We start from the raw sequence: 10,339 nt of genomic DNA, 5'->3' as shown, positions 1-10,339 counted from the left end.
AATAAATAAATAAATAAATAAATAAATAAATAAATAAATAATCACAGTGCTTCCTAAAGGAGGGTGTGGTTCCAGAACTTCCCGCGGATACCAAAATCCGCGGATGCTTAGGTCCCCTATATAAAACAGCGTAGTATTTACACATATCCTACACACATCCTCCCGTATACTTTAAATGATCTATAGATTACTTATAATACTTAATAAAATGTAGATGCTATCTAAATGGTTGTTATACTGTATTGTCTTGGGAATAATGACATGAAAAAAAAAAAGTCTGTACATGTTCAGTACAGACGCAACCATCGGAAGCCTATCTACACAGTACATGCACGTCAGCAACAACGTGACGTTTTCTTTCAGAATGCTTTTGTTTAATGACCTAAAAGAGAAATACATATAATAACAGACAGAATATTTAAAATACAAGTACATATAGAAAATATATAGACAGAGAAAACATAAATGTTTTAAAACACAAGTAGCGAACGAACGAGACGCGAGGCAAACAATGCTCAAACAACGAGTGCTGGATAGAGACTAAGGATCTGTGTAATTGCGGGAGGCTACAGCAAGGTATGCCTACACATCACTTCATTCGCGTGGATTCAGCGTAGTGCTCGCGCGCAAATTCAAATTTTGCTTCGTGGAACTTTCTGGATTTTTTTTTTTACCGAATATTTCCGAATATTTGGTTAAATCCGCGGACGCAGAACCCGTGGATAAGGAGGTCCGACTGTACTTCAGGAAAAAAAGCAGGTCAGCAGGGAGTAATATAAGCAGCTTTGCTCATCGCTTTTCTGCCCATGGCCATTGTCTGCTCTCTCTCTCTTCCAGAAGTCAATCCAATAGGTCAATAAGGTCAGAGTACTCTGAATATTGGACAGGCAAGCACTTTGATAAAACAAGCACATTCAGCCTCTGTTAATCTTGAATACAATTTTCCGGTTTCTTTTAGTTATCTAACAGTCTCTCAAGCCATTCTGGAAAAGGTGGTTGACTGATCAACTGTCAAAGATGTCAGTGTGTTGATAATCTAAACTATGTCTATTTCTCACTAAATCTACAACCCAGGCTGTAAGTGTATCACAGAGATTTAGAGAAGGAGATAGAGTTTATCTCTATTATGGAATACACAGAATTATTAGTGACGTAGCTAAGGGAACTTTCATTTTATTTAGAATGGTAACATTATTTAAGCTGACAAAACTGTTTGCGCCAAGCTACTTAGATAGCATTACCAACACATTTTAAACTACACCAAGAGTAAGCACCTCATTTCTTTTGTTATCTATTCGCCCCACAAACTCTCTGCTAAAGCTTGTTTTCATATCTTAATGAACGCCCAGGCTACATGATTTGTGAGAGTGATGGTTTTTGTGGTAGGCCTTCACAGACTTCCTCTCGGTCTTTTGGGGCTACTGGCTCTTGCGAAAAAGAGAACAGCAGGAAGCTGTTGTGCTGCTCTCAGCAACACATAGGAGCATATCATCACCCAGAATATACTGGGGTCAAACACTAGCGTAACAGGAAGCCCCTCCCCCAGCATCACTTTAAAAGGCTATGATCCCGCCCACTGTTCCGTTTTGATGACGTCATTCTACAGCCAGGGGCTGATGGAGAAGTGGTGTTTGGTGGTAGCGTGGAGGGGCAAAGGGGGTCGTTGTAAGTGAGCAAGGGGGGGTGGGGGGTGGGGTTGGGGCGTTTTCACCCGGTCAAACCAGACTGTGCGTTGAACCCTCGAACCACTTGCACCAAGCCCTTCAAAACATCCAGTACATAGTCGATCTTTGAAGTCAAGTGAAATGAAAGCTCCCTCCCAACTGCAATCATAGCGGTCTCGTGGGAGCTTTCATTCATTTCTTTTATCCTTAACCACAGGACTGAACCACACACAATCTGCTGCAGAATGAAAACCACAGAACTTAATGGAACCATGAGCTTCTGAACTGTTTTGACAGCCAACAGGATCCCGCCCTCCCAAAAAAACCCCCAAAAAAACAAAACCCTCTATAACGTCAGTATCTATTCTCTGCTTTGGTTGCTTCAATTAGTCTAGAAAAAGGTATTTGATTTGTGAGGATTTAGAGAGGGTGAGATTTTATTAGAAGTACTCTGGTCCTTGTTCTCATACTGATTCAGATGCAGTATTTTGTTTGGTTGATTCTGTTGGTATGGGACATCGAGACCATGATGTATGCTGAAGAAAATCACGTACACATACCTTTGAGAGTATGGAGAGCATGCATTTCTAACACAGACTGTGTCTCTCTTGAATTTCTAGTCAGACCTGCTATTTGTTACAAAGAGTTCAAGTTATTAGCTAACCTTTTAAGCTCTGGATAATGAACACAACGCAACAAGACAAAAATAACAGTGTTGACATGGGTGTTGGCAGTGAGAGACAGAGAGAAAGAGTGAGAGAGAGAGAGAGAGAGAGAGAGAGAGAGAAATACACTGTTGAATGTGTATTAAACTCTGTGAGGCCGGGTGAAACAATCCCAAAAGTGTCATTTTTTTTTGTTTCAAGGAACAAAACAGCTTTCAACCATCCTCATTTCTGAACTGCCCGAGTGAAATCCTAGGAGAACACCCATTTTGAGACATCCTTCCTAAAAACCTGCTGTAAACAAAGCCAGGAGAATCCTGAGCTGATCTCAACGTGCTACAACATGTCTAAATACGCAACCGAAGCATCACCGTCTCTCTACGGACAGAACTTTACGAAGGAGAAAAAAACTACTCTCTCTGATTAAGGGAAGGAGATAAGAGAGTAAACCTCCTTTCAAACCAGAGCCAGGGAACCGAAGGAGCGGAATGGCCGCCTCGTGGTCTACCAGGGAACAGGGAGCATGTCAACTGAGCAAGGAGGTGGCCCCAGAGATCTGTTTCTGTGCGCAGCACCCCTTGAAACCATATTAAACACACACAACTGATGTACTGTAATCAACAAACAAGGGGGGCTGGATTTACCGAAATACTTCTGCTACTTTACTGCACATTCAAACGTGTAATTAATCATTGCATTTGAGCATCGCTTAACCAAACATCATTAGTCGTGTCAGGTTTTTTTCAGAGACAACATTGCGAACATGCTTGAAGCATTAGGATATTAGTCATGTAATGCACAATCACTTGTTTTGTGTCCTTTTTTTTTTAAAAAACTTTCATAGACTATGACGAGATTCGTATTTGCTCCCATTTGAACGGCACGGTCAGAACCTGTTTGGCAACATGCGATCTTTCCAGTGACTCTCCCCTAAAAAAAAATAACGATGTTGAATAACAACAACAGTACAAAAATGACAGCCATTCTGGCTTGAGCTGTGATTCATCGTGTCCAAGCAAGTCAGAAGGGAAAAAAGAAAAAAAAAGATTCATGGTATCTGTTCTAGCTGAGGGGAACACCCTTCAGCTTGAAACGACTAGGGTTAAGAGAACAATTGGAGGAGGCTGTTCCCATTCAGACGCTGTTTAAATACGGAAACCTTGCGTTTTCCTCTCGCTTGGCTCTGTTTGACCTCACTGTGGTGTCTCTCTGGTTCAGGATGCAGGATGTGCATGCTGGAAAAAAAGGGTGGGCTCATTTAAACCAACCACGAATTAATCGAACCCCCAAGAGTTATCTATGGCTAAGATTAACCGTTTCCAAATAAGGTCCATTTGACTTAACCTTTGCAATACGTTGCACAACAGCTGAAGGAGAACAAAGAACTAACCTTTAGTACTCTTATTTTTCTCGCTAAATGGCTGAGTTGGTTACAATAGTGCTTATTCTGAGTTGCAGACGCAGCCACACAAAGAGGGCAAGCTTCTATGTGTGGCACTTGACAAACGCAAACAGAAGAAAACTTTGAGAAACTCCTTTTTTTTTTTGTTTTTGTTTTTTTTTGTTTGTTTGTCTCTGGAAATTCCAAGAAACTAAGAATAAAATTCCACGAAATAGCATGCGAGATCAAATCAACAAGCTCAGAGCATCTCTTCAAGCACGGCAAACGTACATGGAGCAAGGGCCTTTCTTACTTCACCGGGCATTGGGCAATACAGATCAGCAATGATATCTTCTATTTGCTTAAATTCAGGAGATCAGAGCCTCGGAGGGGGGGGGGGGGGGGGGGGGGGGGGGGCTGTGCACGGTGAGCTGAGAATCGTTGGGAGAGCATAAGGAATGTACTCTGTGCTTTGGAGAACAGGGCCAAGCCTGTGGCGTTCTCTGCTTTCCTCCACACCCACCTCAACCAGCCAGCCTCAGGAATGCAGAGAGAGAGAGAGAGAGAGAGAGCACTCGTTCGGTACACCAACGCACAGTGTCATCAGCCACCCAGACGAGCACGGCAGAGAAAGGGTAAAAGAACGCCACAGTAGCGCGGTTGAATATGCCGAGCGGGTGTTGAGGTAGCTCCAAACGCAAAGCAAGAACGGTTTGACGTAAACAAGTTGACTTAATTGGTTAAGTTAAGATAAGCCACTCAAAGCCTGAAGGTATAGTATGTCAACGCTGATAAGCTGTTGTCCCTTATTGTGATTTGAACCCGTTCAGTTTCAACCTTTGCAACCAAATCAGCTTCCCGTTATACGTTGGAGATTTTTTAACCCATTTTGTCCCAGAGCATAGAATAAAACACACACATACACACACACACACACACACACACACACACAAAAACGAACTCCTTATAGAATTCTAACAGAAGTATTTTCGCAAGAAGACATCTGCTTACCCCACAAAAAAATGCAAAGCACAGGAAAGAGGAAGGGCACTTAACAAGAGGCTGTGGTTTGAAAAGACAGCTCAAAAAACAAAACAAAACAAAACATATAGCCATTGCTGAGAGATGCAGACAAAAAGGTGACTTTGAGGAACACCTACCAAGATAAAAACATAAATATCAGCAAAAGTTGTCCAAAAAAACAAAAAAATCGTACAGATTTTTTTTTCCCCATTGATTTATTTGTGTTAATTACCTGGTGGAAGTTGGGTCGCAGCACCATCCTAACCTCGCTTCAGACTCTCTCTCTCTCTCTCTCTCTCCACAAGAGTGCCCCGTCTCACCGACAAGCCCCCTCTCTCTCCTCTTAAATCTGATCGTCTCCCCTGCACCCGGGTTTCTCTTCTCTCCGTCTGTCTCTGCTCTCTCTTTCCTCTGCTGCTGTGTCGTCTTCACCTGGGGCTTAAAGTTCCAGCGCAGGCAGAAGTAACGCTGTTCGAGTGTGTCTATGTGCGTGCGTGCGTGTGTGCGTGTGTGTGTATGTATGTATGTGCACTCGCGCGCGCGTGTGTGTGTGCGTATGTGTATGTCAGAGTGAGCGTGTGAGCATGTGTGAGCTTTGTGCCGGTTTCAACTTGCCTGCCTCCCTCTGTCTACGCTCGTTTCCTGTTCCAGCGCACACATCACAGCTTCAGAGGAGTCAGACTCTGAGCAACAGGAAGAGAGAGAGAGAGAGAGAGAGAGAGAGAGAGAGAGAGAGAGAGGAGGAGGGGGGGGCAAGGTTGATCCTTGAGGAAACCGGAGAGAATGAAAAATAAAAAAACTGTCTATAGAATATAGAGTCATATACTTTTAGGTATGCTGGACCAGATATCAACCCACTGAAAGTTACAAAAAAAAACTTTCTTTGCAGACTTAGAGAACTAAAGCAATACCTGTTGCAAATATCATCCACCCTCTGTTTTTAGCATTTGTGTGGATGAATTTAGCTGGCGGAACGACACACACATTGCTTTTGCAGGGAAGGAGAGCAGTGAACGCATTCATCTTTGGAATACACAAAAACAGATATTTTTAAACTCACAATGTGGTATTTAGAGCACTGCCACCCAGTTTTGGGTATGTTGTGCCTCTTCTATCTGAAAGGCTATTTGACAGAACGGTGACTCACACTGACCAAACAACCTTACGCAGCAGCTTAAATAGCAGCAACGGCATTTCAGAATGTGACCGACGTGCGTGTAAACTGATGTCAACGATCTCATTATCATTGCTTAGTGTCCCTAAAAGATAGTTTTTGTGCAAAAGCACTTCACAAACATCAGTTCTTTCTGATAGAGAGATGAAGCTGTGAAAAAAATGGGCTAAAAATATTTGTAGTTATTATACGTTGCCACCCGAAATCTATATAATAAACCTCACAGTGACGGATTGACACCATTTTTTGGGCCGCAGTGGTTCTCTTCCACTCTAGCGGATGCACAGACACTGACTGAAATCTCATGGAAGAAAACTCGAAAATGAGAGGTTTGGGGAAGTAAGAATTAATCCTACAGAAACTAAGGCAGAACCAAGAACCGCGGGACAGATTTGGCTGTTTACCACCCAAACCTTTTAAAGCCTGTGAGTATCATGTGCCCCACCCCTCTTTACGGTGTCAAGCCAGTGAAATCTGGGTTGGGCAAGTCACAATTACCCACTCCCAATGGACTCTGGACTCTTCACAATGAGCGTTGCCACTTACCTGAAAGGAGCAGTATCATCAAATCATCAAACTCCTCTCTGTGAAAATGAAATGCCAAAACAGACAACAGCAACTCCGGAACTGGATGACACGTAGTCCCACTGTGTGTCTATCATTAAAAAAAAAAGTAAATAAAAGATATACGGGAACACAGGGTTCAAAGTCTCTTTACAAATAACGAGCTATAAAATGACTGTAACCATATGATGTACGCTACAAACTGCCACCATAACATATGTAATTATCTTGCACGTAGGAAATGGATCTAATGGTCTTACCCTGTATGATTTTTGATTGTGTGTAGCAGTGTGCATGTAAGAGGATTCTGCCTTATTTAGAATAGCTGGTCATGAGATATCTAGCTCAGATATACAACAAGCACCACTTTACCAGAAAGAAACTAGAAAAATGTTAGCAATGTCACATTTTCTTGTTTCATGAATCAGGTTTTCCTAATGTCACACTACAAAACAATAGTGCGTTTTATGCTGCTTGTGATCATTTTCATTTACTTTGTGATTTCTTATATCTTCACATTTCCGCTTCTCTCAAGGAGAGTCACAAAATATGAATTAAAAAACACAATAAATTATGAGGTCAAAGCAAACAAACAGCCCAAGCATATATATGAGGTACAAAAATATTGCTCGAACCAGACACGAAAGAAAAGTGAATTAGTGAGGTATCTGATGCAGATCTTTACAGTCTGATAGAAGGAAGAAATTCAAGGAAGAAACAGACTGTAAATCATTATACTCTCATAAGAGGTGGATAACATGTGACTTTATGAACGTTGTTGCGATGAAGCGAGACAGATTATCATCCGATCACTTGTGATGTGGGAGATGGGTCGTTTCCTGATTTAAGACTTTGACCGCAAATTTTTGTACTGAATTTGAGTTTGGTAAGAAAAATACACAAATACACATCTAAAGCTGAGACAAGAGAGACTTCAGACATCAAAGACTTCCTGCAAAGGCAATTCAGAATCCTCACAGAGTTTCGCTTTTCAAAATATGATGATGCATATGCATTTTTAAAGACTAAATTGTCTCGTGTGATATATATGCAGTTTTTTTATGACGAAGGCCCATGATAAGCCGACTGATTTTATTGTCATCCAGATTTTAAGGGGGTTTTTTTTCCTTTCCTGAGTCAAACATTAGACTTTCGAATAATGGAAGTAGGTGAACAGGGAGGTCACGGCAAGGCCTATCATGTCACCTTGACCTTGTCAGCAGCTTCTCTTTCTTAACTGTTTTCTTGTGGACCTCTCATTTTGAAAACTGGTTTTAGCATCAGTTCGTTAATGTTGATAAAAAGGATATTTTAAATCACTGAAATAAAATAAAATGCTGACGTCCTTAGAAAAAAGAAGTATCAAGACAGGACGCATGTGTCAAAGAAAAAGAAAAATCAGTCTATTGTACTCTCTCTCTCCCCTGTCAGAGATGGAACAATAGACTGGCAACAGGTAACATCCAACTTGTATAACTATCAAACTTTGGGAATTGTGGCCCAATACATGTTTTGAAACGGTACAGGATAGTTAACAGCAGGTACATGGAAATGTCTAGTTTCTCTGTCTTTCCTTCTCTCTCTTTACATCGCTCCCTCTTTACCATGGCATGGACAGGCCCCCCCCCTTTCCTCCTCCTCTTCTCTTTCCTGTCAAACAAGGGGAAAGCACACAGTGCTTCCCCTCCTCAAACTATCTCATTTCCTGTGGAGGGATTGTACATCCTCATTCCCCAGTGGAGGACAGTGAAGGCGGGGTGGGGGGGAGGTATGGTGGGAGAAACTGGTAGGTGGGAGGTGAGTACGTCTGTAATTTCTCTTTTGCTTTGCTTATCCACTAGGGAGGTGTGCTGAACGTGTAAGTGCTATAACAGTTGTGTGTAAATCTCTTAAAAAACAATAGTATATTAATCTGCATCATGTAGTTACCGCATGCATTTCATTAAAGCCTAATGTCAGTGACATTCAAAAGTATCTAGGGTTCAAGTTAAAGTAAAGTAAAGTTCAGGTGCACATGCGTGTGGAAACTGAGTGTGTGTACGCATGTGTGTGTGTGTGTGTGTGTGTGTGTGTGTATGAGTGTTTTTACAAGTTGTATTAAACACAGTACATGGTGATGCCATCATTCATCATCACAAGACTTCAGTAGTCATTAAATAATTCTCCCAGCACTAAAAGCATGTCCTTTGATAAATATCTGTAAGAAGACCAAAAAAAAGGGAATGCAATAAAGACACTCTACAAAGCAGAGAGCGATGAAGGTAGAAAAATTAACAACATTAAAAACTGCATCATACTGGACAAGCTCATCTATCCACCTTCCCACCCGCCCACACACACACACACAGGAAATTAAATAAAATCCATAAATACTATACTATTATATAATGCTCATCTACTACATATTTTCTAATATGCGTAACACTCTGTCACATAATTTGTGTATACAGTATCCTGATGCAATTCCATGCAATGTCCAGTTCTTCTTTTCAAGGAATGATTAAGAAGCCCGTGATTAGACTGTGTTATGACCCTATCGTCCAAAGCAGAATTATAAATTCATGTACTGAAGACATTCAGATGCCGTTGAGGGTTCAGTGAGAGGCTATGTTATGCTGCCCTCTAGGGACATGTTGAAGTATTACAGTATTCTGTGCACTGGCATTATGAATGTTATTCTCAAGAGTTCTCAGACCTCGTAGTAACATAAACAAACAAACAAACAAACAGTAAATAAATGAATAATTAACAGTGTAAAGAACAATAGTCTAATGACATGTCACAAATGAATTGAATTCAGTGCATCAACAAACTGGTGAAAATACCAAACATGTTTATACATTAGCTCTCTCTAGCCCTTTCCGTAATTGGTGATATTACACATTATAAATCAAAGAGACGATGCTAAAAGTAAGAACTGGCTACTGTTGACCCGAAGACTTACTTAATACATACACACTCAGTTTTTACACATTTTAAAGATTGCTCATACAAAAATGACACAAACAGAAACCTGTACCTGACATCCACGCCCTAGGCAATCCACAACAGATTACGTCACTATCTGTTTTTCCTGCCAAACCCAGACAGCAATGGAACTAATAAAACAATCTTTGACTTTGCCCCTCTGGATGTACCATGTATAGGGTAATCTATGTAAATGTACAGTATGGTTAGGACTTTTGTGTCTTTATGATTGTACGCCCTAGCAAAGTAGTTCATTTTAGAATATCAGCTAAATCAGAAATTTGACTAATACACAAAGACAGGCAACGATTAGAGAGTTTCATCCGCTGTGTCTTCTTGCTTTTCAAGCTCTGTTTGCGATTAGCACTAATAAGACACAGCAAATACAATCAAGCTGGTTAACACCGGTCATTGTTAATCTTGTAAACAATTTTTCAGAAAGACAAAGTTCTAAGTGTGTTGGTGAGGCAGTGAAGATGTGGCGTAACCCCTTCAAATGAATCAAAAGGTAAACTGAAAGATGGAATATTAAAGCTACAACCATGTGACGATGCCTGGAACATACATGGTGCTATGCTTAAGTTCTCTTAAAATGTTTATGTCAGCAGGAACAGAGCAGAGACTTGGCATTGGGACAGCCAATCAGCTTTGCAAATACACTCCCAAGTGCAAACCTAAGGGAATACAAACACGATACTTCATATGCATAAGAGGTCTGGACATGAGAGGACAACTCAAAGTCAGAGAGGTGGTAGAAACCTATTTCTTAATACTACAGGTTTTCCTTAAATGAGAGGTAAGACCTTACCAGAGCCCATCTACATAGAGCCTGTCCACTTCCCATTTATGCCATTGTACCTTAACTGGATGCAATTCACCTAGAGGGCACTTGTGAGAGAAT

Source organism: Chanos chanos, chromosome 16 (assembly GCF_902362185.1).
Source record: "Chanos chanos chromosome 16, fChaCha1.1, whole genome shotgun sequence".
Lineage (NCBI taxonomy): Eukaryota > Metazoa > Chordata > Actinopteri > Gonorynchiformes > Chanidae > Chanos > Chanos chanos.
The sequence above is the reverse complement of the archived record's forward strand: the minus strand, read 5'-3'. Positions refer to the sequence as shown.